Source organism: Passer domesticus, chromosome 12 (genome assembly GCF_036417665.1).
Source record: "Passer domesticus isolate bPasDom1 chromosome 12, bPasDom1.hap1, whole genome shotgun sequence".
Lineage (NCBI taxonomy): Eukaryota > Metazoa > Chordata > Aves > Passeriformes > Passeridae > Passer > Passer domesticus.
The window spans coordinates 7,284,087-7,310,515 of NC_087485.1; the positions used below are offsets into that span (position 1 = coordinate 7,284,087).

A 26,429-nucleotide genomic window follows, 5' to 3' on the forward strand; every position below is an offset into this window, starting at 1 on the left:
TCAATCAGTGGCTTCCAGGAACTTGTCTGAGAAATGAAATGAAAATCCTATTGATTTAGTCTCTAGATCAAGCCTTTTCCTTTCTTTCTTTCTTTTTTTTCTTTGTAAATCCCCCGCTGGATGTGGATAGGCAGCAGGGTTTAACTGAGGTTTAACTCTTGTCGCCTTGCATTTTATATTCCCGAGATCACTCAAAAAAGTTCCTGAGTGCTTTCCATTTATATTGACTTCAGCCAGAAAGGAGCATGTTCAATACCTGCCTGAGCAACTCACTACCACATTAGGTATTTATCTGAGTCACCCTTGTATTGTGCAGGACACCAGGCTGGGAATAACAGATCCCTTTTCGGGTTGAAATCAGCCTTGTGGGAGTGTTTGAGGGGGCTCTGATGCTGCTGTGAGCAGCATTAAATTACTATTGAGCTAAATTCATGGCATGCTGTCATGTCCATCCTCATGCAACTCTCCATTTATCCAGATGGATTGGGAGGAGCTTCTAAATGCTCAGAGTTTGGGAAAACTTCTGCTGTCCAAGGAGCAGCCTCTTTTTGACTCCAGAGCTTCACTGTGGTGCACCAACTGATATAATCTTTTCCATTTGTGTTTGGTGCTGGCAGCTGGTAGGAATTTATTGTATCCTGTGAGTTTGAAAAGATCTTGTTTCCCGTGTTACTTTAATGTGTAAGCCAGATTGATGCTGCAGTCATTACAAGACCAAGTTTTGCCTTGGACTATCAGGAATTCCAAAACTTTGCAGACGGATTTTTCCTTCTGCCAGTCACAGGTGGCTGTTGCTCCTTCTGCTTTTTCTTCACTTGTGAGAATTCCCAGCAGCATGGCTGTTCCCTGTTGAACTTTTATGTCCTTGTATGTGTGCTTCAAAGTGAGTTGAGGGAGTCAGTTATTGTAGGCAAAAAAGGTGTAAATAGCAGTTTGTGCAATTATATGTTGATTTTGTGTCTTAATAGCTGCAGTGCTGCCACAGATGCAGGATTGGTACCTAATGCTTTATCCAGCTGATTGGTTATAGGCTTTTATAGTTCCAATTAATTAGCTTGATGGTTGAGCCTAATTGGTCTCCGAAGTGCTCATTTCTGTCAAAACAGCTAATAGGTAACAACTGCTTCCTGCCTTTGTTCCCCTTGTCTAGAACTGCTTGTAGTAATGATTTTTATACTGTTTTAGATAAGGTCATTCTGCTGCTTGCAGACAGAGTATGGCCTTTGCCCTCTCACCAGAACCCTGTGTTTCAAGACAGATAGTCTGTCATTCTGAGGGTACATGAAGGGGAATAAAGTTTGTGCTTTGTTCGCTCAAAGTTTTTTGCACAGCTTTATAGCTCCACAACTACATAACACCCCTTCTGACAAAATCCCTGCTAAAGCAACCTGCAGAGCTGACTGCATGAGCACAGACTGGGAGTTGTGTACTAAGAGGGTTATTTGGAAGTTAAAACTCTCCTTTGGGCTGTTTTGTTCATCTCCACATATGCACAAAACCAGATTTCCTCTGAGCCCACACAGCCCATTTTTAGCACATGAAGAATTTCTGGAAGAATGTGCTTTCCATCTCTTTGCAGGTCATCCTTGACCACAGCCTGCCTACTCCATCATCCCAGGAGATCACAAATATGTTCTTAAGTGTCGTTACCTCTGGATGAGTTTCAGGGCAGAACTGCCCATTCATTAGATTCCTCTCCTTGTGGCTCAATCAGCATCTGCTGAGAAGAAGTAGAGCAGCTTGAAGGGTGATTGATTTATTAAGTGGTATATAGAGTCTGTCTTTGCTTTCATTCTAATGGTCTGGCAGTGTTTTCCCCACGGGCCAAAAGCAATGTTTCAGCCAGGCAGGTACCCCAAGTGTATCATTACTGTAGCAGCAATAAAGATTAAAAATGGCCTGTGGCCCCCTGGCCATGCAGCAGCGCTGCCTTTCATCATCCCATGGTTTTGGTGTCCTTTCCAGTATGTTCTGGAAGGCTCCTTCATGCCAGGCAGAACAAAGCTCCTGTGCTGGCTCCCAGATATTCCTGTGCTGGAGTCTTTCATCCAGCCACATGCACAGATCTTCCTTAGCACAGGGCAGAGGAGATAGTGGGGAGTACCTGGCTGCACAGTGAGGAGCCTGATTAAAAATCAGTTGACTTTTATCATGCCAGAGAGCTGTCTGAAGAGCCACAACCAGTCCTGAACCCACTGCTGGCTGCTCACGGCTTTCCCTCTCCCACTTCATCCCCATTTCATCTGATTCCTCAAATGCCTTTGGCTAGACACCCTCCTTTTGGAATGTGCTGCTTGTGTTCAGCAGGTACTTGGCTGAGGCCTGGGCCGTGTTGGGAACTTCTGATCTTTAACACCAGCAATGCTGATGATGAGGATGCTCTGAGGTTTATTGTAACCTGAGGATGACTCAGCTGTGCTCATAGAAGAGCTGACAGCAAGGCCCAGTCTTCTATAAAGCTGGGCAAATGAAATTGAACTTGCTCTCTGTAATAGCCAAATATTCCAAATTTGACTGTCATGCACTCCTAAAAAAGATTTAAAATCCAAATTCAGCAAAGAGGGTGTGACAGGAATAGAGGAAGAATCGTCTCAGAAGATGAAACACAGTAAGGGCTGTTTTATTTCTATTCTGTCTAATCAATCTGGCTACCAGCTTTCAAATATTTAGAGCAGTAGTTGGTAAAGTACCAGCTGTTGAATCCTAGGAAAATGTCCTTCATAAACCCTGAAATTTATTTTGAAATCTTGTTCAAGGGTTTGCTCATCCAATCACTGAGATATACTTTCAGGCTAAACACAATTTGTCTTTCTATTTAAGAACAATTTGTGCTGCTCTGAACAGTATTCCCTTCTGCACCAGGCTGATCATTCTGAGAGATGTTTTAGCTTTTCTGTAAATTCCCCCTCAGTCTTTTTTACAGGCCCCACAGAGGATGATCCAGGGCTCAATTTCTTCACTTCCAGGCAGTGAAAAGTGATCACAATGTGCTAAGATACTTGTGTCCATAGTCATGCAGCTGGATGACAGGATAAAACACAGCAATGTTTCTGCTGTGTCAGAGCCTTGTTCAGGACTGCACAACCTACAACACATCTGCTCTACTGTTGTATAAAAGAGTCTGGCTTTGAATTTCAAGTCCAGGCGTTGCTTTACCCAGGTTGTAGAAAGAGCTGTGTCCTGCCATCTGTAGGAAATGTATCCAAAGGATGTAAGGATGAAAGAATTGACAGCATGTAATAAGATTGTGTTGTGTAAATAATGATAGGGCAGATCCATCTAGATTCAGTAAATGTGCTTTCATGGCAGCAGAGCATCCCAGTCTGCACACCGTGGACATTACCCTGTCAAGTGAAATGCCTCGTGCTGAATTGCTGTACAGAGATTTATTTTTTAAACATATGTATTAAACAACCAAGAGTCTTAAATGAAATGTCACATTTAATTTGGCACCCAAGACATGAAGCCTGCAGCTGCCCTCAGCCAACCCCAACAGCTCCACTCTCCGTGTCAGTTCCTCTGCCTGGCAGAAAGATCTGCAGCATCCTCCCGACTCCCTGGCACCTGTGCCTGCTCTCCTGCACCCAGCCATTTGTGGGGGTATGTGGGTAGATAGAATGTAGGAGAATAGAGATAGTGGTGAAGGTAATCTCGCCCCTAAGGCTGTGACAATTATCAAGCATTAAGAACAAGCCTGCCCTTAACAGGCCAGAGCTGGATCAAATTAAGAGGGGTACTGTAAAAGGGCAGGTTGGCTGGTGGAGATGTAAGATGGAGTTTGTTGGCTGTGTTGAGATGAAGGAGTCAGTGCTGTGAGGAGCTGCCCCTGAGAACTCTCCAAGAAGGCATGAAACCTTTGCAACAAGATGGCAACAGGGGTATAGATGCAGCACATGCCAGCCACCTCCCTGTGTGGTACAAGGTGCTCTGGCAAAGGCTCCAGCCTCGGCCAGAGCCCTTGGTGCTGGCAGCCAGGAGTGCTGGGGTGGCTGCGGCTCCTCTCGGGAGTGCAGCAGTCGGGGATGTTCAGCAAAGCGTGCAGAGACAGGCAGAGCATCTGCTTCCTCCCTCCTGGGCTCTGGAGCTGGCGTTTTCCTGGGCTGCAGGCTTTAGTCTCATCTTTGTTTAATAGCTTCTGATGGTTTTATCTTCCAAGCATCAGTCCAGTTGCTCTCTGTGAGCCTCTATGGCCTCCCCAGCAGTGTGTTCCAAAGGATGGGATATTCCCTGGAAGAGTGCTGCTACATTTTTGTCATTTCTGACTGATAACATTTTCAAGTCCTTGGGCTCCTGTTTGATGACAAATCATGACAAAGTTTTCCTTATTCCTATATCTCAAGCCATTCATGCTTTTGCAAACCTCCTCTATCTTCTCTTCAATTTCTAGGTTAAGAAATCCCAGTCTTCATATTGAACTGGCTCTGTACTTTTAAACTTTCTTTCTGCCCTTCTTTATTTAATTTTAAATGCTTCAGAGATCAGAATACCAAATATTTCAGGACTGATGTGGCCATGGGTTTAGACAGGGAGATGATGATAGTTTTCATGGTGTTCATTTTGTAGTGATTTGTCATCTTGAATGTTGTAGGAGTATTGGATTGTGCTTCCTCAGCTGTGTTCCTTCTTGCCATGGGCTGTCACTTCACTTGTTCTTCTGGGTCCCCCTTTTCTGCCCACATGGCCCCAGGCATCCTTCCTTGTCAATGACAAGGGACAAGGAGAGAAAGGAAGGCCTGCAGGAGACCCAGGGCAAGCTGTGACTCCTCAGAGTCACCTGAATGACTTTGATGCAGAATTCCCTGGCATCTGAGTGGGCCACCTGAGCACATCTGAAAAATCTCAGTGTAAATACTGTCACCTTGGGGACAAATCTCTACAAACATAGCCAGAATTAGTGTTTAAAGTGGTATCTGGGACATCCTCAGCTGTAGGGATGTGGTAAATGTACTGATCCATGAAACTGCTCAATCAGCTAAAAGCTGTGAGACTTTTCTTCTGTCATCCACAACCAGAGTTATGCCACAGCCTGCTTCCAGTGGAAGGCTTTTCTTACTCAGAAGAGAAGGATCAGCTGAAACTGAGGTGAGTTTGAAAGATGCATTTGAGTGAGATACCCTGCCAAGGGTAAAACTAATGTATGGCTTCAGTGCTTTTAAAAGGTTTAGGTTAAACCATCCCAGATATCAGGTCATGTGCACCTGGGCTTCAGGGTAATGGAGCTCAGCACTCCTTATTCCAGTTCATCTACACTCCAGCTAAGGATGATGTTTTGGGGAAGAAGAGTTAATTGCAATGACTGGATTCCTCAGAGAGCAAATTCCTGTTTGCGGGAGCCACAAACCATGGAGGTCCAGAGGTCTCTGGGCTACAGAGGGTCCATGAGGCTGAGGAGAGTTCCACCACTCTTTATCCAGGACTGCACTGAGCAGTAGGATTTAACCCAGTGCAGATGGGTCAGCTGTTCTGATGCTCACTGCAGGTCCCTCCACCCCAGCTTAGACAAGATGTCAGGTTCCATCCAGTGCTGTGCAGGGCAGGGGCCTTTGCTGGCCCAGACAGTTGAGGCCATCCTGCTGTAGGATGCTGCATTGCCTGGCACTCTTCTGGTTTTCAGCACAATGAGGAATTTCTATGCTTCCTTAGAGGCTGGGGAGGGTTTGGAGGTGGAGGGTTCTGCAGGGAAGGAAGGGCCACACAGGGCTTGGAAATGTTTGGGCACCATGGGTCTTCATGGTGATGAGAGATGGGGCTGTTTCTTCAAAGGGTGTGTTTGGGGAAGCTTTGAAATGTCCATTTCAGGCAGTACAGAAACACTCACAACCCAGGGGGATGGACTGGAAATGACACTGAAAAGCTTGGGTGACTCAGGGAGTCCTTGTGTGACTTTTCAGACTTGGATGGATGTGGGTTCATAGGAGTTAGTCTGAACCCAGAGCAGATCAGGAAACTGCCTCAAACTGCAGCACTTTTTAAGGGCTTCTGAGCAAATAAAGTTCAACGTAATTAGGTCAGAAATGCCTTGCAGGCCAAATCTAGTTTTCCACTGTTCTCTATTTAATTACACAGTGTCTGACTTCCATGTAAGCTCACTGTGTTAAAAGAAAATCTCGCAACCTTCTCTCAATACTTCCCTGGACCATTCTTTTCCCTTTTCTTCCCCCCCTGCCTGTCTCAGCATGGACTCTGAGTGATCCTCCTTCACCTCAGAAACAACCAGGTTTCCCCACAGCTATGTTTAACCAGATTTTTTTTTTCCACTTAAATTTGCTTTCATGACAGTTTGTGACTTTGACAGGATGTTCTTCCTTACTTACAGTCTTAGGGATGGCCATAGCTCCAAGGCTACTGTCCTGCTGTCAGAGATCTGGGAGCAGAGAAGACTTTCAAGAGAGGAGGCAATGCAGGACCTTGCACTGGGAGGGGAACCCAAAAATCCCTGGATCATGAGAAGGTCTATCCCTCCTGCAGGACTTTCTGGGACATCATGGTGTAATTACTGTCTGTTGATGGTGGCTGAGTGGAAGGTCACTCATCCCAGTGGTGGGAGCCCTCCCCGTGCCCGGCACTGCAGGTCAGCCACGGAGAGACATTTCCGATCGCGCTCCGCAGGGAGCAGCCACAGCGAGTATTTTTGGTGCTGGTGACAGCGTTAGCCTGAGGCTCTGTCTGTGTGCAGCTGGTAATGTCCATGACTGTATTTCCTCTCTAATTGTATTTGAATTGGGCTGGGTGATGATCGCTGTCCTGCTCATGCTGCACTCCCTCGATTCGCTCCATATGGCGCTTCCACTCGTCCTCCCAGTTGTCACCTGCTGGTTCTTCTTGGCCAGGGGACTGGACCATGAAGGGGGGACAGTGACCTGCCAGCTCAGAAGCAACTGCTCTGTAGCAGTGCTTCCTTCTCTTGTCTTGGTTGTGATCTTTAAACAATAAAGTGGTTTCTGCTGCAGCTACCCAGCAAGGGAGAGCTGGTGGAAGCCAGTGCAGGGAATGAGGCAGATAGAGTTTGCTTATCCCTGCAGGTCCAAAAAGGAAGGAACAAAAAGTGGTGCTGATAACCTGCAGCTGAAACTCAGCTGCTTCTTGCCTTCCCAGGGAAGTCCTGCAGTGGGTGCTCCTTAATCTTTATCTACCTTCCAGGAGCAGCTCAGTGCCAGGAAAAGCCAGCTGAGGTGGCTGGTGGGTTCTCCCTCAGCTGGGGCAGTGGCTTTGAGCTGTGGTTCTCTTGAGGGCTGCTGGCTGTCGAAACCTCTCCTGAGCTTCTAAGTGTGGAGTAGAACTACCTGCTGTGCCAGTGAACAGCAAGTGATCCTCTGATCCGTCTGGGACCCCGTGGTGTGGGGTCAGCCCCTTGCTGAGGAGCTGCTGCTGCTCCTCCCCAAGTGCTTTTCTGTTCCTGCACTTCTACTTCTCTCTGCAAATATGGGACTTATTAAACAACCAGCTGGGTTTGTCTCTTCTGTGGCTGCAGGCAGTATCCCAGGCTGTGTCAGCAGGAAAAGGATAAGTTGTCTGATTTTCTGAAGGAGTGCACAGTGGATACCACTTGTGGAGAACACTCTGCTCTTCTCACCTGCACCCAGTGAGAGGGCAAGGGTGCAAGGAGACCCCCTGCTGTTGTATAATGACATTTTCTGCCTTGAGCCAAAGTACATGATGGCTGAGAACCTCCCTTTCTGCTTGTCTTCCTTCTCTTCCTCCTCATCCCTGAATGAGGTTGCTTGACACATCCCTGCCTCGGCTGGCTTTGTGTGCCACGACAGAAGTCACTGGGATTCTGGTGAGGCTGGAGAGCTGGCTGCAGAAGGCATTTCTGCCCCGTGGGCTCCTGGCAGGGATGGGAGCCTGCCAAAGCTGAGCTCGGCTGCAAGGGCTTGGCATTGGGGGCATTCCGTGTGCATCCTTGCAGTGTCCCATTTTCCATCCCCATCCCAAACCTTTTACCTTTTCCCCATCCCTGTTGTTTTGGGATCCAATTCCCATTTTCTATCTCCATTCCAGGTCTCTCCCATTTTTCCTATCCCAGTTTTTGGGACACATTTTCCATCCCTGTTTCTGGGATCCAGTTCCTGTTTTCCATCCCCATTTTCTGGGATCCAGTTCCCATTTTTCATCCCCATCCCAGCCTCTCCCATTTCCCTATCCCTGTTGCAGTGTCTAGAGGGATCAGTTATTGCAGGTAACAACACATATTACACACAATGTTTAGGGACTAACATATTGACCTGAAGCATGTACTGGTTTTCTGTGGAAAGGAGGCCAAATTCTTCCTAAGGTTAATCACAGAAATGCCAATCCCTTCCTGTAACCTGGACTGAACCATGTCTGTCTCCTTTCCAGTGTCACTTGTGAGCTTGGACACAAGGCTGGAAGGTTTAAATGGACTTTTCTATTGCACACAGGGGCAGAAAATATTTTGCTTTTCTGTTTATACAAGCAAACCCCTATATCCTTCTATCAACCAGAGCCCAAATTCTGAGTATTTGCACAGGGTGAGATGAATAATGCCTACTGCCTGTGCTGTGCAGAATCCCTTTTCATCTTTGAATAAGCCCTAAAACATACACAACTTCTGTTTTCTTTTGAAAAAGGTTAAACACCTTTTTTTCCCCAAGGAAAAGGATTGTCATAGATAAGTCATGTGATGGTTGGCTCTTGCAATTATGGGATGATTATTGCATATATGTTAAGAGAAGTTTTATTGATGTATAGTTATGTTATTGTGGTTTATTTAGACTTTCTCTGTTCTCCCCACAGTGCCCTTCCCCTCCATTGTTGCCACAGGAAGGTTTTAGTTGTGGGGGAATGTGGAGGGAGGGAGTGTAAGAGGGAAAGTTTGTTACTAAGAGGTGCAGCATGACAACCCCAAGCTCCCATCAAGTTACAAGAAAGCGGTTTCCACCAAGGAAAGGTGAAGAAGGGCTGACTGGCAGATTTTGGGAGGGGCCAGGGTTGGCTGATGCAACTCCCAGGGGTATAAAAAGCAGAGAAGCCATTTGGCGAGTGAGCACATGGCAGCCTGTCACAAAACTCTCTGTGCCTTTGTTTTTCCTTATTCAGTCTTTTGTTGTATTTTGTGAAGGTTTAATAAGCCTTTGATTTTTTTTAGTGAGAGTAATTTCTCACAGGAATCGTTTTCTCTTCTTGGTTACTCCTATAGCCCATCTAAGGCTAAGAGCCACCAGTGTCAGAACAATGCAAGTTTCACACCCCTGTAGCTGCTGATAGCAGCATGATGTGGCCACAAGCTTGTGCCAGAGCACCAGGAATATTGCAGAAAGTGGGAGCTGATGAGCTGAGCATTGAGAGCATCCTGTGGTGTGCTGAGCTGATTTTGTGGTGTTGCCCAGGCTCCTGCTTTTCACTAGAGTGGGGCCACATCTCCACAACCAGCCTAACCTGCTCTGTGCTCCTAAGGTGAGCTCCAGAAGTCTGGCTGCCCACAGCAGAGTTCTTGTACTCCATCTAATGATGGACAGACATAAATCATGGCCTGGCCCCAAATCTTGAGTAGAAACATCTCCGAAGTGTCTGTTTCTAAAGTTACATGGTTTGCTCTAGGACTGAATACAAGTGGGCCACTACCTTCTCTTTTGTCCAGCATTACTGATCTTTTGATTTCCTTTAATGCCATTGTTTGTGAAACAGATGGGAGTTTTGGTCCTGTCTGTCTCTCCCCTGCTCTAGCATATGGGTGTCTTTACCTCAAATGATAGTATTTTCTCCTCTTTAATCAAATACAGAATCTAAAATTCCACCACCAACAACCTTCTCTGTGCTGACGGTTTTCTAACTTTTGCCTTGGACAGACACCTCCCTTGCACTGCCAGTCCCTCTGCTGGAGGGGCCCCCAAAGCTGGGACCTTTCTGTCTCTGGCCTTCTGGCCAGCAGTGGCTGCTCTCTTCCTCCCACCCACCACCCCTCATATCTGTGAGCACCCTACAGGAAATCAAAGTCTTTTGACCAAGTAGCTGGAGGAAATAACTGCTTCCAGAAGTTAGGAATCCAGTGGAGGGAGAGTAGTCTTGGAAAGGCTTCCTGAGCAGGGTGGCTTTGCAGAGCTTGTGCAGAAGCTTTGCTGTGTGGGCCACTAGCTGCCAGTATTTTCAGGTGTTGCTGTCTCTAGAAGTTGCAGGTCACTGTAATCTGTATAGGGTTAAGTCAGTGACGAAAATCCTAACAAAATGAGGAGGCAGGGATTTTTGGAGCCACCATGTGACCATGAACATTTTGAGCATCCATCCAAGCCTGTGGGAAACAAACTGTTATGCAACTCTGACTTGCCAAGCGCATCTCAAATTGTGTTTTATTTTTGCAAATACACATGATGGGTCAGCAGAAGCAGCTGTGCAAGAAGCCCAGGTGGCTACCAAAGGAGAAAGTCCTTGGTTTTTGCTGCATACTCCCCACCACAGCTTAGCTGTAAATCACACTGCAGACACATGGGAGCTGACTCCTTGGAAATAGAAACCAGAGGAAAGGGAGGACAAGGATTTGTTACCATTGCCCTGACCTTGACGAGTCATCACTCTCCTGTCATTGCCTGGTCATGACTCTCCAGTGTCATGTGTTAACTCTGAGCTGATGGAAGTGGTCTTCAGGGTGGCTGGGTTATGGACCTGAGGTTGGCTCAGGAGGGAACAGCATTGTTTGTTCCTGCAGATCTGGTCCCCATCCAAAAGAGAGGTTACTGCTGAGCACTCCAATGTTTGGCAGAAGACACCATGTCCAGTGGGAGCTCTGGTCCATCCCACAGCTTGTGGTGGGTCCAGTTATTTATGGAAAGAGGCAGATGTTAGCTTTGGCACTGCCTTTCTCCTGAGTGCCCTGAACTAACAGGCTGCTCTTTGGGTGCCATTTCAGTGCTTCTGTTACCAGCTCTGTCTTGTTTTTCTGTCTGCTCCAAGCAGTGATTTCCTTTCTGTGAATGGCTTCCCCCTCTACCAAACAGAGACAGCGATTTGGCCAAACCTTGTTGGTATCCAGCTTTTCAAGATCAGCTTTTTCTTATCTGGGCCGGTGGAGATCCAGCAGCTTCTCATCATCTAGGGGCTGAATGAGGGGAAACAGGATCCACATGTATTTCTGGTTGCACAGAGATCACTTCTGTAGCTGTGAGTCACTGTGTGCTCACCCCTCCTGCATTGTGTCGCTGGATGCTGTAGCAAAGCCAGGGGACAACAACTGGAGATTCTGTGCTGTCTCATCATCCATCCACCATCTGTATTTCAGGCCACCTGCTCATGGCAGCCTGGCAGAGGCTGACATGGTGCCAGAAGTGCTGCACTGTCATGTTCACAGCTCTGCATGGTTTTACTGCTGTCCTGGTTAGCATCCACAGTAGTTTTCTGTGCTCTGGCTCAATGGCCATCCTATAGATCACAGGTCAGCCCAGGCAGAGCACTGGCTGCTGAGGTGTCCCAGGGCTCATACACATGTAGCTCTAGTCTGTAAGGGTGGATAATGAGGCATATCCTTTTGGACTAGTAGTTCTTTTTCTCCTGTGGGGAGGCAGGCATGTGAGGAACCTCTCAAAAGGCCTATTTTAATTTCCCAGGAGAAATATCTAACATTTTCTAGCTTTATAGTCTGACATACTGCAGTAATGAAAGGAGAAATGGCAAAAGTTTTCCAGAATATGTTATGTCTTCAAAGAATTTGGTTGAACAGTACAGAATAGTAGACGATGTGTAATTGATGATTTCTTCTTACCCTCCAGCTTTGGAGTCAAACACCTGGCTTTCAGTTTCCCTGACAGGACAGGGAAGCTCTCTGTGATGTATTGCAGAAAGTTTCTGTTCAAATACACTGAATCCTGCAGAATGGTGATTTGATCTCAGGAGATCAAGAGTCTTGCATTTTTAACTGGTTTTCTTGGGAGCAAGGATATGAGTGCAGGGCTCCAGTGTCCACTGCTGCAGTTGGAACAATTGCTGCAAATCACTTTAAGGGCTCAGGCATGCAGTCAGTCTGCCTGGCTACCAGGGCTTAGTAGGGACACACCTAAATTTGCTATCCTAGTTCTGTTCACCCACAACTCAGTATAAAGTAACCAGAGCAGGACAGATGACATGGACACAGCTCACAGCAAGACAGAGCTGTCACAAGCATCAAGCACGGGCTGGTTATCATCTCCCACCCTTGTCCCTGCCTTCTGGCCCTGCACCCCCTTCCCAGGTGCCCTGCCCAGTCAGGTCTGTCCCTTTCCTTGCCTCTGTGATCTATTGCTGTTCCTGTGCTCCAAAGCAGTGGGGTAGCATCCCTGTGTCAGTTATATTTCTGTCACAGATGTGCTGGCCTTGGCATTTGGCAAATCCCAAACTCAGCTAAACTCACTCAGCTAGAACAGAGCACTGTTGTTAGCAGATGCATATTCATCAGGCCAATGGTTCTTTTTAATTTTCTTCCTCTCCTGCTTAGCTTCATTTTTGCTTATGAATTGTATTACACTTGCTTCCATTAACAGGAGATGTATGGCCTCTGTCAGCCTCTGAGTAATAACCAAACTGCCCCAGGCAATTGAACTGCCCACAGGGCCAATAGATCTGATGGCAGCACATAAAACAGACCAGTGAGTACCATCAGCTTGCAATCCAGCAGGAGGAACAGCCAAACAGCACTTTGTGAGGTGGTGGACTTGAAGGACTGATAGTGCTGTGTTAGGCTCCAAGAAGTTTGTTTTCTGGCCTTGGTGGAAGGAGGGATGCTTCTGAGTTTCCCAGTAGTGATTTGGCTCTGAAACCTTCTTGTTTGTTTGAACTCGGCTTCAGAGCAGCTAAAGAATGATGTGGTGTAAAATCTGAAAAAGCAGAATCATATTTTACACCAAAATCCCCAACTCTTGCAAGAAATAACACAGTGTCAGAAAACTGGATGCTCAGTTTATGGTAGACACTATCTGACAGCCAGCACAAACTCTCATGTGCCTGCCCCTGGTAATCTCTTGGTGCACAGCGGGGCCACAGTCAAATCCTAGCATTTGTTTGCACCCTCAGCATCACTGCTCCTGTCGTGTCTCATTCAAATACCTTCTCCCCAGTTTGCTGTCTGCCACGTGAGTCTCTACAGAGCAAATGGAGGCTTTTCCTGGGAGTGATCTGGGTGGCTTTTCTGAAATTGGGGCTTATTTCTTTCCTGCTGGTTGCTGAACTCCCCTCCCTTTTACTGCAGCCATGTATTTTGGTTTTAAGGCTCAGGATGTGCTCTCCTCCCCTGCTTTATGCCCCTCTCGAAGATGACGACCTTGAACATCATCACTGCTCTTGACATTTTGTTGATGGCCTTCCCCAGCACATCAGCAGGGGTTGTTTGTGTAGGTGATGGTGCTGGCAGGCCTTGGCAAGGCACTGTGCAGGAACCAGACGAGGGCTGGCTGCAGCTCTCTGGGCAGAGGCCGTGCCCCTGGGCAGCCTAGCCCAGGCAGTGCCTTTCAGAGAGTGCAGAACAGTGTGGAGCTGAGCTGAGCAGTCACCTCCAGCTGTCGAGCTTGAAGCAAAGGCAAGCAGCTGCCTAGTGCATCCCCCTCACCGGGGAGGCTCTGCCCAGGGTGAGAGCACTGAATTCAGGCTGTTAAACACACAGTGAGCAGCTGGGTGATGAGCACCAGTGAGTTATTAGACTCTAATTAGCCAAGCCATGGAAATTATCATCCAAGTGTTTCTTCTCAGTGCTTGTCTTAGCCGAGCTCCAGGTGTTGGAGCAGAGCTGATGTTGTTCAGAGCAGCTCAGATGCTTTTTTATTCCTGTCAAGCCAAGATTACTCTGGATGCTGGTGAGCCCATGCAGCATCCCAATGGGACTTCAGGGGTCTGATGTCTCACATGCTGAGTGTGGGTGGCCAGCTGGTGTTCCTTAAGCAAGTGTGTTGTTGGAAAGTAAGGCTTCATCTTCACCCAGCTCCTTGCTGGGTAGAAACACCTGATCTAGCAAATGTGTTTCCTGTAGGTTTTGAGTAAAATCCAAGTGAATTAATTATTTCAGACTTTCCTTACCTTCTTGTGTATGGGTGTTTGAAACAGTGTTGGGTTTTTTCTCCATCCTTCCCTTTGTTCTGTTAACTTTAAGCAGTCTGTGCATTACAGAATTGCTTGCAGCTGCACCCCAGTGACTTACTATGCCACAGCTCTTTAATTCCTCGAGGTCCTGTCCTTTGAACTCTAAGTGCCAAGTCGATAGACAGTATTATAGTTTTTTTAAAATTTATGCTTTAGGAAAGCTGGAGGCTCCAGTCAGTTCAAGACTTTTGGACAGAGTAGAGAGGATGCCCAGCAGCAAGCAGCCTCAAAGTCTCACTTTGTTGATAGAAAAAATAACAGTTCTTTTTGTCTCTTGTAAGCTAAATTTTTCTTTCCTTTTGGAGTGTTATTACAATTATCAGAGGTTCATGTATTTATGTCAACAAGTGCATTAAGAAACAGTTGTAATGCTGGGGTTTGAGGAAATGTAAGTCATGCATTTTTTTTAAAACCAGTTGCAATAAGTAAGATCCTTTAGTGAAATCCTCCAAAATTGCATGGCAAGGCTCCTTGGGACTGAGCATCAGTGCCAGGACCCTTTGGGAGAGAAGCAGAGAGAGAAGACCCTGAGTAAACAGCAGATAGTTACAGACACACTGGTAGCCTGGCCTGGATTTAAACTCCTGGTTTAATCTACTACCAGGTGCCAGTAAAGGTAAGGGACTTAGAGAGATTTTTTGCAGCTGCTTCCAAACTCTGTTATCAGTGTTGTTGATAAGTGTTCCTCACTCCTTCCTTGCCATTGATTTTCTAAATAAAGGCTTACAGGGCTATGGTTGAAAACAAGATATGTGATGTTTGAAGATAAATGTTTTGCTGTCTCCTTCTGCTTTAGGGGATGGAGAGATCAGGCCAAATTTTTCAGTTGAAATCAGTGTTTTCTTTAAGCAAAAAGGAGCAAGGGTCGATAAGCAAGCAGTTTACTGTGACATTTCAGACACAGCTCCTTCCCCTGCCTCTCTCACCCCAGTGAAGGTGAGGTGCAAACACTCTCCCAGATCACTGGGCTCCTGTTTAATTGTTGGGAAGGGTCTGTGGTCCCTGCAGCTTCCAGGAGATCTCCCATACAAGTTGGAGACACCTGGCTCTGGATCACTGATCCCACAACAATCCAGGCAGTGCAGGGATAAGCTTTCATGCCACAGCTTTTCCAGAATTTCCTCAAAGGCCAAAGAGCTACACAGCAGAACAGATTTAGTGAATGAGTACTAAAACCCTTCAGACAACTGACCTCCAGGATGGGTCCTTTTTACGTGGATTCATCATTAGGCAGTAGGAACCAAGCTAGAAATGCATTCCCTGACCCTGGATTCCCTCCCACTGCCCAGATGCAGCCAGACCAGAGGTGGCTGAGCCTGCTGAGCCCAGGGTGGTTGCAGAAGGACCATCCCTGGCCAGCACCTGCTTCTCTCCCTGCGTGGGAATTGTCACCTTGTGGCTCTCGGTCCATGGTTCCTCTGGGTGATGTTGTATGGGTCTTGCTGTGCTCAGCAAGATGAGCACCCTCCTAGGAAAATAGTCCAGGCAGTCTGCTGACAAGGTTTGTACTTGCCCTGCCTTCCAGCAGTGCTATCAAGTCTCCTTCTCTGGGAGCAGCTCTCACTGCCCCACCTGAGTGCCCTCACCTCAGAGCTGGTGGCTTTGCTGTGCTGGCACAGGGCAGGGAATTTTCGGAGCACACAGCGTGGTTCAGGTTACTCTGACCTTCCTCTCTGTCTCTGCATGGTGCTGCTTAGGTGTTTTTCAGGAGTGGGAGATGGCTGCCAGGTTTTCATTCAGTGAATATTCTGGGTTTGCCCATCTAGGAGGAAGAGGTGTGAAGCCAAACATCCTCCAGCAGCTGGGCTCCCATTCTGGAGGGTGCTGCAATCCCTAGCCCAGCTTGCCTTCCTGCTCCAATTGATGGATACAAATGTCATGAAACAGCTTCTTATTTACACAGTAATTGTGCAGGGTTTACTCAGCAAATGCCATCTACAATAGTTACTCAGAGCTTGTGCTAACAACCTGTCTTGCTGCCCACCAGCTGCAATTGTGGGAGCCATGGAAAGGATGGATTTAAAAAGTTGTTCCCAAGGGATTCCTTTTTCAGGGCTGTTCTCTTGGCTCTGGTGATGGGGTTGTCCAGAATTTTGCTGCAGGAATCTCCTGGGGTTGTGCCAGGACAGCTTTTTCATGACTGAGAAAGAGGAAAACTACTTGCATGCAAGCCTTGAGCTGGTCTGGGACTTAGAGGAACCAGAGCAAGCAATGTGTGTTGAGAAAAAGCCTGTTCGTGAATGACCCTGGAAGGCCATTGGGAGAGCTTAACTCTTCCATTGGCTCCTTGGAAGAGGATCTCAAGGAGTTATTTAAATGATGCATTTCCTTACAGATCAGAGCTGATCCAGTAGATTGTCAGAGTGGGAATTGTCCCAGAGTCATGGTCCCTGGGTGCAAAAATAATTGAAGAAAACAGCCATCTTTAACTGGTAAGTTCTTTACTTTTGCTTCTTAATCCCTTCAAGAAATGTGACTGCCTTCTTCAGGCATTTGTCTGCTAGTCCCAAATCCTTTGCAGTGAGGATTTGCAGATATTGTGTGCCCCGTGCTGCAGATATCTGAAAGATTTTGTCCAGTGCAGCGAGTTGTACAGCTGGATCTCCTGCCCCACTGGAAAGGGGCTTTGCTGGTCTTCACTTGTACTGAAGGTGCCTCCATAAATTACTTGGCAGATATTCCTGCATCAGGTGAGGAAAAGAATTGATCAGTTCTGGACAACTGGCAAAGCCAGCAGTGAATAAGTGGTTGGAAATTTCCTCATAGCAAATACTGAAGCTCAAAACTAATTTTCTTAATGGTTCAAAAATCCCAAATGATGATTACTCCTTTATATCGTGATGTCCTGCATCATCTAAAACTGTGCATACCTGTTTATTGAGGTGGTCAGGAGGGAACTGTGTTCAAAGCCACTCACAAAGCATGAGGAGAATCTGTCAACAAGATGCTGAAAAGCAGAGAAGCTGAGCACTTTGGCAACAAGGTCCTGTGCTGTTGTGTCACATACAACAAGATTTAATTGCAAGACAGGGAAAAAGCTGTGAAGGAAGGCATGTTGTGGCAGTTTTGTGTTCCCCTTGGGATGCCCTTTGCAGCTGCAGTGTGCCTGGAGCCCTGGGCGTTGTGGTTTTCAAAAGCCTAACACTAACCCTAACCCAGGCAGCCATGCTGAGCTCTTTGTGAGCTTTGTGCCTTCACTGAATGGATTTCAAAACTCCTCTAAATGCATGGGATGGAAATCAGAGATCATTTTAAGCTCAGCATCACTTTTTCAGAGGAAAAATTAGTGGCCTAGTCGGAACCCAGCTCAAGCAAATGGTTAGAAATCGGAAGCCAGATGCAAAGCATTTCTCCTGAGGAAAGAGATTGGTCTGTATCTTCTCCTGGAACATCAGCAGCTGGTCCCAGACAGCTCAGAGCCAGGCACTAGCATTGAGGCAGCCTGGAAAATGCAGGATACCAGAAAGAATTACCATACTCAAATAGAAATCTTTACCCAGACTGTGAGACCAGGCTGCCCCTGCTCCTCACGAGGGAAGGTGTCAGGCCCTGGCTCCACTTCAGCTTTGAGGAACTGAACATTGGGGAGGTTTTTGTCAGAGCAACCCACAGATAGGAGGTGAGCAGCAGGGTTGGGGTGGATCCTGGTGGCTTCAGGGGCAGCAGTGAGCCTTGTGGACCTGTAGAATTCCTGGCAGCTTGGGCAGTTGTGACCCCAGTCAAGTTTGGGGGGTTTCTTGGAATCTGGATCTTTTTGATGGGGTCGGAAAGGTGTCTCTGTTGTTCATGAAACCCCAGTCCCTGCTTTTTAACAGCCTCCCTTGGAGATCAGCTGGGAGTCTTCCTGCAAAACCCCTTGGCACATGAAAGCAACACTGGGTCAAAAAGCTGCGTGTTCAGAGGCTTTTGTTCCTGTCCCAGACACAAATCACCTTTGTGCTCAGGCTGTCCAAAAGCAGCTGGAACAAACTGGCTGCATTTGAGTTCAAGTCCATTGCAAACAGTTTCCAGTGAAGTCCCTCCTGCCTGCTCCTGGGAGTCAGAGGAAAGCCATCCCCCTCCTGGCTCAGTGCTGGTCAAAGTGCTTGGCAGTGTTTTCCATTGCTGACCAGTCCCTCACACTTCAGCTGTGGTGTATCTCTGGCTCTAGAACTAACAAAGCATTTCTGGAAAAGAAGGAAAGTAATTTTCTACGTATTTGTCTCCATCCCAATGGTGTCAAGTCTGTGGAAAAAAAAAAAAAAGAGCAACCAAAAGAGGTAGAAAATGAAGCACTATATCATGCCAGACACTCTCAAAAGCTTGTTAGTAGCACGGAAGGACACACTGAGTTGTTTTCTTACCAAAAGATTGTGTTCTCTATGCATTTTTGGTGCTGATACCTTGTTGTTTCTCTCTATTATTTTCATTACATGAGAATACGTGAATGAGTAAATGATACTTTTAGTGCTGTGCTAAGCAGCTAGACTGCAGGTAAACCTCAGCTAAGCATCCTCAAGTGACAGCTTGTCTCAGCACATCTGAGCCATGGGCTCGTGGGTTAACGTGGAGTAGGCAGGAAAGCTGCTGCTGGATGCTCTGGAGCTTTGGAGCTGGCTGTGTCTGGGATGCTGCTGTTGGGAAGCAGTGGATCAAGGCAGTAAAGAAATGAAAAGACTCTGCAGTCAATTTTACCAATAGAATAAGAGAAATGGACAGAAAATAACAAGAAGGTTATTACTTTGCAAGAGAAGAGTGGTGAGTAGTTCTGACCTCAGTAGAGAAACAATTATGCTGACTTTTTGTTTGCAGAAAAGTGCTGCCTGTTTTTTTCCTATTTTTTTTAATGAAGAGGGAACATTTCACAATCAAATAATTTATTCTCCTTTGTCCCTCCCCCAAATTGGTCACAGGATATTATTGCATAAGCAGCTTTCTCCTTGAGCAAGGGCAGGTTTTGCTTGTTGAGATGTGTAGAGCAGAGCCAGTGGCAGTCTAGTGAATAAAGCAGAAAGTACATTTCACTGTGAGCCCTGATTTTTAACTAAGGGTCAGAGTGGACATTGATTGGCATCAGCCATGAAATAAATCTGTGAGTCTTGTGCAGCATCAAGTGCTGATTTCAGTGGATGTTGGTGACTTTGGCAGTTTGGAGCCCACCTGCTGAATGTGAGGTGGTGTGTTGGATTAAGGACACCCACATTTGGTTGTTTAAGCCATTGCCCTTGGCTGTGACAGCTGATGGGTTCACTGGTGACAGACTGGTTCTCTGAGTAGAACTGTTAGTGCAGTGGATGGTCGAGGCTCTCCTGGATTCTTGTGTCAAAAACCTGCCAGTGTGTGTCAAGATCTCCTGGGAAGGATCCCCCATGGAAACACCAGTTCCAGATGAGAAATATCAAAGTAGGGAATCTGTGGCTGGGAAGGCTGGTTACAGTGAGCCCACTTTTTGTAGGGATGCCTCTGTGTCCACCACATCACAGATGGGGAATCTGAGGCACACGGGCATCTCTGGGTGTGTGTTTAGGATCCTCCAGTGGACCAGCAGCAACAGGGGGGCATGTGCTGCCTGCTGTAGTGCCCTAAGCCACATCAGCTGCTGACCACTTTGCTTTGGCTGCCCACATGGGTGCTGTGCTGAGCACAGGGTGCGGGGTTGATTTGAAATTCAGGGTGGCTCTGACAGCAGCCTTTATCCACCCCAGCCCTAACAACACCCAAATCCTTTGCAATTCCCTTTAACAAAGCCACTGCCTCCCTGCCTTTGTCCTGGCAGGGGCTGCTCATGGGACTGAATCTCCATTTTGATGTGCCTGCCCTCCACTTGGTGACGTCTGCTTTGGTGAGTGTGCCCTGGGCTCGCACCAGAGTGTGAGAGCTGAAATGGAGCACTTGAACATAAGAGCATCCGTCACTCGTGTTCCTCCACAACAGCCTCTCCAGGGAGTTAACTCCAGGGCTGCTGGTGCCTTAGGCAGCCTTTTGCCATCAGGAGATCAAACAGGACCAAAATAATAAAACTCGGTATTTTCTGGTGTCCTTCATAGTCTTCTCTGGTCCTTCCTGTGAAAGTCCTTGTCTGAGGAGGGCCCATGGGATGGGACTTGAGGAAAAGGGAGCTTAAGCCATTGCCAGTCTATAGCTACTTTGGGCACTTTTGCAAGGCAAGGGCATCATTTACCCAGCAACATTTAGTGTGGGATGTTAATTAGTGCTGTGAGGGCACCTCATCTCTGACCAGGTCAGATGCCCTGGCAGTAGGTCTGCACCAGGCACCCCTGTGCCTCCTGCATCAGCCCAGCTCCTTCCCCACTAAAAGCCCAGATTGGCTGAGCACCCAGAGCATTGCCTTTGAAATGCAGATTCCAGTTCTCCATCTCAGGCTCACAAAAGGCATTTTACTGAGATGATCTACAGTTTAAATGTGAAATCAATTGTGGATTGATTGAAGGGCCATTATCATTCTGCACCCAGGATGCCTCTGTGTTTTCATGCTGTTCATGGACTTTTTAAGAAAACTCATTACCTTTCCTGAGCTGCTTCCTCCCTTCCCTGCATCACTGCTGAGCCACTTCTTGTTTCCTTTTGAATAAATGAAGTAATAAGAAAAGCACCAGCCAGGAATATGGGTCTGTAATAGAAGATTCATCCTGTTTAATCTGATTTCATTCCTAAGGCCTCTGGTATCTTTGTTTCTTTTAACTGTGCTGCTGACTGTTGTCTGCATCTGATGACCTCTGTGGCATTTGGGATTGTGAAATCTGTGCCTGTCCTTTTTGTGCCCCTCCTGCCTCTCCACTGAAGTCACTGCTGGGACTGGCAGTAGTCACTGTTTATAGGCATGGAGAAGCTCTGGGCTGTGCCTGTGGTTGGTTTTTCCTCCACACCTGTGTTCAAATGCCTCTTGGTAAGCAGGCTGTTGTGACCTGTCTGTAAGCTGCACAGGTAAAATTGGCCATAACAGAGCCCAGCTCCCAGCCTAGTCCCTTAAAGAACAGAAGTAAACAGCTGCCCAGGCAGGACAGTGATGGGCTGCATTCAGACCCAGACAGGGGACCCCAGCCAATCCCATTCAACCCTGAATGCAATGTCTAATTGGCCAGTCAGCTGGGTGGTGTTAAGACCTCGACCCATCACGTGTTCAGGCACGGGAATTTGGGAACCCCATATAAAAGGGGGTGTCCATCAATAAACATTGGCTGTTGTCACCTGAGCTCAGTGTGCTGGGTTGTGTGCCAGTCTCCAAACCTGCGACGGGCTGTGGGAGATAGCCAAGCCATATATCCCCTGCAGAGCAGGCTCTGGGCTGGTGTCCTGGCTCTGCAGGATGTCCCCCTGAGGTGTTGCTGTATCCCTGGCTTTCCTTTATGGAAACAAGTCTCAGAGCTGAACTGGTGTAAACCTTTGCGGGCAGCAGTCACAGCCAGTGAGCAGTGTGGGTGTGATGTCCCCATTTGCTGTGGGAGGTAGTTCCTAATTGCTGATCCATCCTGGAGGAAGAGAGCTTGAGGTTTTATAAGCCAAGGGAATTGAAAATAAGTCCCTGCAGAGGGACCATTTGCTCCCTGGGATCCCAGGATACTGAGGCATGGGAGGAGTGCAGCTGGTGGGGCTGAAGCTTTGCTGGTATGTGGGAGGGCTTTGGCTCTGCCAGCTTTGAGCATCATGTGAGTGAGAGATCTGCACTGGTGTGAGGCCTCTGTTAGCTGGGTTACTCAGGATATTCCTGAAGGAGCACTGTTTTGTTTCCAAAATCACATGCTGAAATCAGGTACCAGATGGTTAAATGCAGAAGCCATTCCTGTGTTTTTGAGAGTGGTTTTTTTGATTGAAAGTGGGCAGAGGCAGGATGAAAACAGAAGGTGGTTGTTAAAGGGAAAGATATCACCGTATAGAGCGGTTTGGTTTGTTTTCTTCCCCTTCCTGGTCTCATTTCTCCTCTCCTGGGGAACAGATGAGTTGTGTTCACTGCAGGGATCTTCAGTGGGGACAGAAAATACTCTGCAGCCACAAAGTGCCCAGCATCTGCTGGGCTGCACTTTGCCCTCAGCTTCCTGCTGTAAAGGTGAACTCATTCTGTTCAAGACAACAGATTTCCTCTGCATTTATATCATTGTACACAGATGAAAAATTAGTTCCTTAATTTGAATACAGTAGTGACTAGAACATTAGTCTAGTAGTGCGGGAGGTGGATTCTTGAGAGGCTTGCAAATAGGCTTGGGAGGAATTTTTTCTTCTCCATGATGGATGGGTTGAACTTCTGGAGCTGGTTAAAGCTAGCCCTGACACTCTGGACTTGTTTGTGTTTGTAGATAAAGCATCAGGTGTTGTGTGAGAGAGAATCCAGGCTCAGCCTCCTGGGCTGAGGAGGAGTGAGGTGAATTTTCCTCTTGCTGCTTTTCCAGCTGTTTGGGGGATAAATGTAAACAGTCCTTCAGGGGCTATTGAGAAGCACTGATGGCCCCTTGGGGAAGGAAACTTTGGCACTGAGGTTTTGCTCAGCTGGCTTTGCAGAGTTATTCTCAGGTTCTCAGCAGTGCCCTCCAGTTGTGTGGCTGCTGGGCTGGGATTTGAGCAGTCCTGGCTTCCTCTGGCCTTGCACCTTTGTGCAGACCCAGCTCTGCTGTCGGGAAGCCAGGAGAGACTAAACAGCTTCCCTTGGCAAGCACTCCAAAGAGAGACTGGAGGGGGAATAACCTTCTCCTGAGGAGGAGCATCCCTTGGGTTGAGCAAAACTGGGCTAATGACGTGAGTCTGTTAAAGGAGGGTAAAATATAGGTTGTATAAGCTCTTAGAGAGTTGTTGTTGCCAGACTCTGTAGATTTAGAGTAGATTTAGAATAATAAAGGCTTTATGATTTTTATCCTCTCTTTAGTCCCCCTTCAGACTCAAGAGAGCAAAGTCCATGGTTTCCATCCTAAATTCATGTTTGGCTTGTCTTACAGGCTGCAAAATGCTCACGCTGGAGGATTGAACCCAGTAAAGGAGTGGTCCCCACTGAGTCTGGGGTGTCTGTGACTGTCACACCAAACGTGGATGATACAAAGAAATTCCAGGACCAGGTGAAGCTGTTCATTGAGAACAGCCACATGAACTTCATACCCATCTGGGCTCTGGGCACTGGCAGCACAATTGCCACTAGCAAACTGTTTACTCCAGAGCTCAAGTTGGGGACCCTGCTTCAGATAGGAGATATCTCAGCTCCTGCTTCTCCTGTGGGCTCAGCAAAGAGCAGCTTTAGTCCTTCAGACTAGATCTTCTTCAGTGCACAAGGTCCAGGCTGTTTGGCTAAAGCCAGAGATTCCCTCAGAAACATGTGATGGCCATTTGACAGTTGTTAGAGACCCTCGAAAGCCACTGAAATGGAAACCAGTTGCTCAATTGTTACTGAATTGTCTTTAGTTCTAATGCATTTATTTCCTCACTTTATCAAGTAACAATTGGAGAAAAACAGCATGTCCCAGCAGTGTCTGGCTGGAAAATGTTACATTACCAGTACAACCATATTTTTCTTTGCAATAACATTGCTTGCTTTTCTGTTCCCCACGGAGCATCATCTCACAACAGTAGCAGTAGCTTCTTGGCAGCTCCTCCACTAAATGAATGGTGCTGTTTTATTTCCCCTCTGCCTGGGAGTCTGGGAGGAGCAGCAGAATTTGTCTTTGCCCTGTGTCCTCCTCGGTTTGTTCATCCCCAGCTGCTCAGCTGGGCTGTGCTCTATCAGGTCAGGCCTAGTGTCTCTTTCCTCTTTGCTTCTGCCTGCTGCCTCACCATCCCTTCCACAGCAGAAGCCCAAAGCAAAGACAAGCCAGGATGGCTGCAGGACCAGCTCCAAAAGGGAGAGGAAAAGCTCTCTGAGGCTGGGCAGGTAGAGACTGGTAACTGAGGTGAGCTCAAAGGAGGGGCTTCACTGATCCTACCGCCTGTGTCTGAAATCAGACACACTCCTTTAACCAGGAGAAAGTGGAGCCTGTTCCAAGTGCTCTGTGCTGGAGAGTTATTGGGATGAGAATTGTCTTCTCGAGGTGCCTGTTCTTTTCTCTGACTGCAAAGAGGGTCCACAGTTTTCCCAACACTTAAATTTTTCAGTAGAAAGAGTAGATTAATCCTACTTTAGGTGTTTAGGATAGATTTTGCGGGGGTAAATATATACCAACCAGCCATCCACATATACAAGGACATTGTAGGGAGGTGAACCCTAGTCCAGCATGTCCTGTGCTCTGTGCAGCTACAAGCTGGCTATACAAGACAGTGGGCAATGTCAGTCTGCATGGTGTCATTGTGCTTTGCCTCTTCCCATCTGTGCCCACCTGCTTGGTTTAGGGTCGTTGCCAGGGCTGTCAGCTGCAAGAGCTACTACTGGGTCAGCTGAAATGGGACCCAGGGAACACTGGGTGTTCCCAGAGCCACAAATGCTTCACCTACCCAGAGCTTCTCCAAGCTTTCATCCCTTGCTGTCTCCAACATAAACCACTAAGCTGGTACACATCAGTTCTTAACAGTTTTCCAGAACAACTTTCTTCTATACCATCACTTCTGCTGCCACATTTTCTGTGCCTTTCAAAAAACCAGTAACTGCTCCAGGAACAATTTGTTTCCTGATCATGCTCAAATTTATTGAGAGTAAAATAACAGCTCCAGACTAGCCTGCAGTTAGGGTTTCTTTACATGAAGGAATCAATTTCCATTGAACATTCATTTTGTTTTCTGTCTAGCTGGAGTTATTAATCTCTTGCTGTCACTCCATTCCCTCAGTAGCCAGACTGGTCTTGCTGCTGTCTTCATACTGGGGAAACTTCTGTTGACCCTGTGTTGCCACAGTTCATTTTGCTTTGTAAAACACAAACCCAGCTGCACTGTTCTGGCAAAGGGTGAGATGTTGGGAGTGATTTGGGTTGGATGGTCTTTAAGAGCTGAGGGGATGGGGGGTGTTGTGGCACCAGCAGTGAGGCAAGTGGCGCTCAGATCACCAGATGAGTCTCTATACCCTGCAGCTCCTCAGTAGCCTCTTCAGAGGAAGCCAGGTGAGGCAGCAGCTCCCAAGGGAAAGGTGAAATGGCAGTGAAGCTGTTCTTCCCTCTGCCTGCAGCCAGGTCAGTGTCTGATACAGTGAGACCTGCAGGAAGCACCTTGGAAAAACCCTCACGGTGTTAAGCAGCTGGTGATGCTCTGAGATGAGGCAGCAACTGAGAAGTTGCTTCTTATGAAGACTTTCCCTGGCTCTATGCAAACAGAGCAGCTGCTGGATGATGATAAACTCTGGGGCAGCCAAGACCTGGCTGTGGCTTAAGCTTTGAGCCTGGGCAGCCTTTTGGGTGGAAGTTTTATTGCAGAGTGTGCAGTCAGGGAACCTCACCAGAGTGCTGAAACTGAGTGACCACATAGAAAGAGCAGCTTCTGTGACATTCTCCATCTCTGCTTCTCTTCTAGCTTCATTCCCTTCTGTTACCAGTTCCGAGAGACAAACAAAGGACAACACATCCATCAGCTGTACTGGACCACAGAAACTTTCAACACATTTCAGCATCATCATTGTTCCCCTGCCCTCAGTGGCACCAGAGTAGATGCCAGAGCTGGCAGCCCTGTGTTTAAGCTGCAGCTGCTGATGGTGGACCTGAGGCCGGGCCAGACTGTGGAGATGGTGCTGGAAGGCTGCTCCAGCACTGCCCAGGTGAGGCCCCTGCCAAGGGCTGAGCCTTCCCCGTCAGATCCCCTCCACTGGGGCTTCGTCTGCAGCCCATTGACGTTTGCCTGGGAAAAGGAGCAAGTGACTTCAAGAAACTGTTTTAAGGCCACAGGTTTCCATGGCAGCACCAGTTGCTTTCCTTGCTGGTCACCATCAGTTGCTAAGGCTTTTTTGTGTTTCCATAGCTACCAAAACCCAGTGCTGATCCCAAAATACAGGCTGACGGAAATACTGCTCCTTTGGGGCAAACAGGAGGTTACCAGTGTTGTGTGCTAAGGCAGAAAGGAAGGGCAGGGAAAGTAAGTTAGACTAAAGACTAGAAGCCAGGCAGGAAGTAAATTAAACAAATGCCAAGTTCTTTATTCAGGAGAAGCAAGAAGTAAAACAAAAGCATGTGAAGGGTGGGAGTGTCTGGGAGCAGCATCACTTTTCCTCCACAAACAAACATGAGCAGAGGACTGGTGTAGCCCTGAGTCCTGGAGGAGGCAAACACAGTGTGCCAGCTCTAATGATCAGTGTGGTGTCCATCCACATGGGAAATGTTCCCAGGGATCATTATAATTGACAACTTGACACTTGCCAATATTTCCATAACCACTCACCCCAGTCTCTCAGCCAGCCCTGGTGTCCCAAGGGCAGCCAGGTTTTGCAGCACCCTTAGAGAGCAGCTCAGAGGAGATAATAGCAGAGTCATGGGTGTTCTCATCTC

General features: G+C 47.4%; 1 long non-coding RNA gene across 1 annotated transcript in view; it reads left to right on the forward strand.

Annotated features, from left to right (window-relative positions):
* Nucleotides 1-26,429, forward strand: part of LOC135279627 (uncharacterized) — a 63,625-nt gene that overhangs the window by 24,763 nt on the left and 12,433 nt on the right. Inside the window, exons 6-7 of the long non-coding RNA XR_010346857.1 lie at nt 16,391-16,487; nt 22,980-23,096. This is a non-coding gene — a long non-coding RNA (uncharacterized LOC135279627). The remainder of the gene's footprint in view (nt 1-16,390; nt 16,488-22,979; nt 23,097-26,429) is intronic.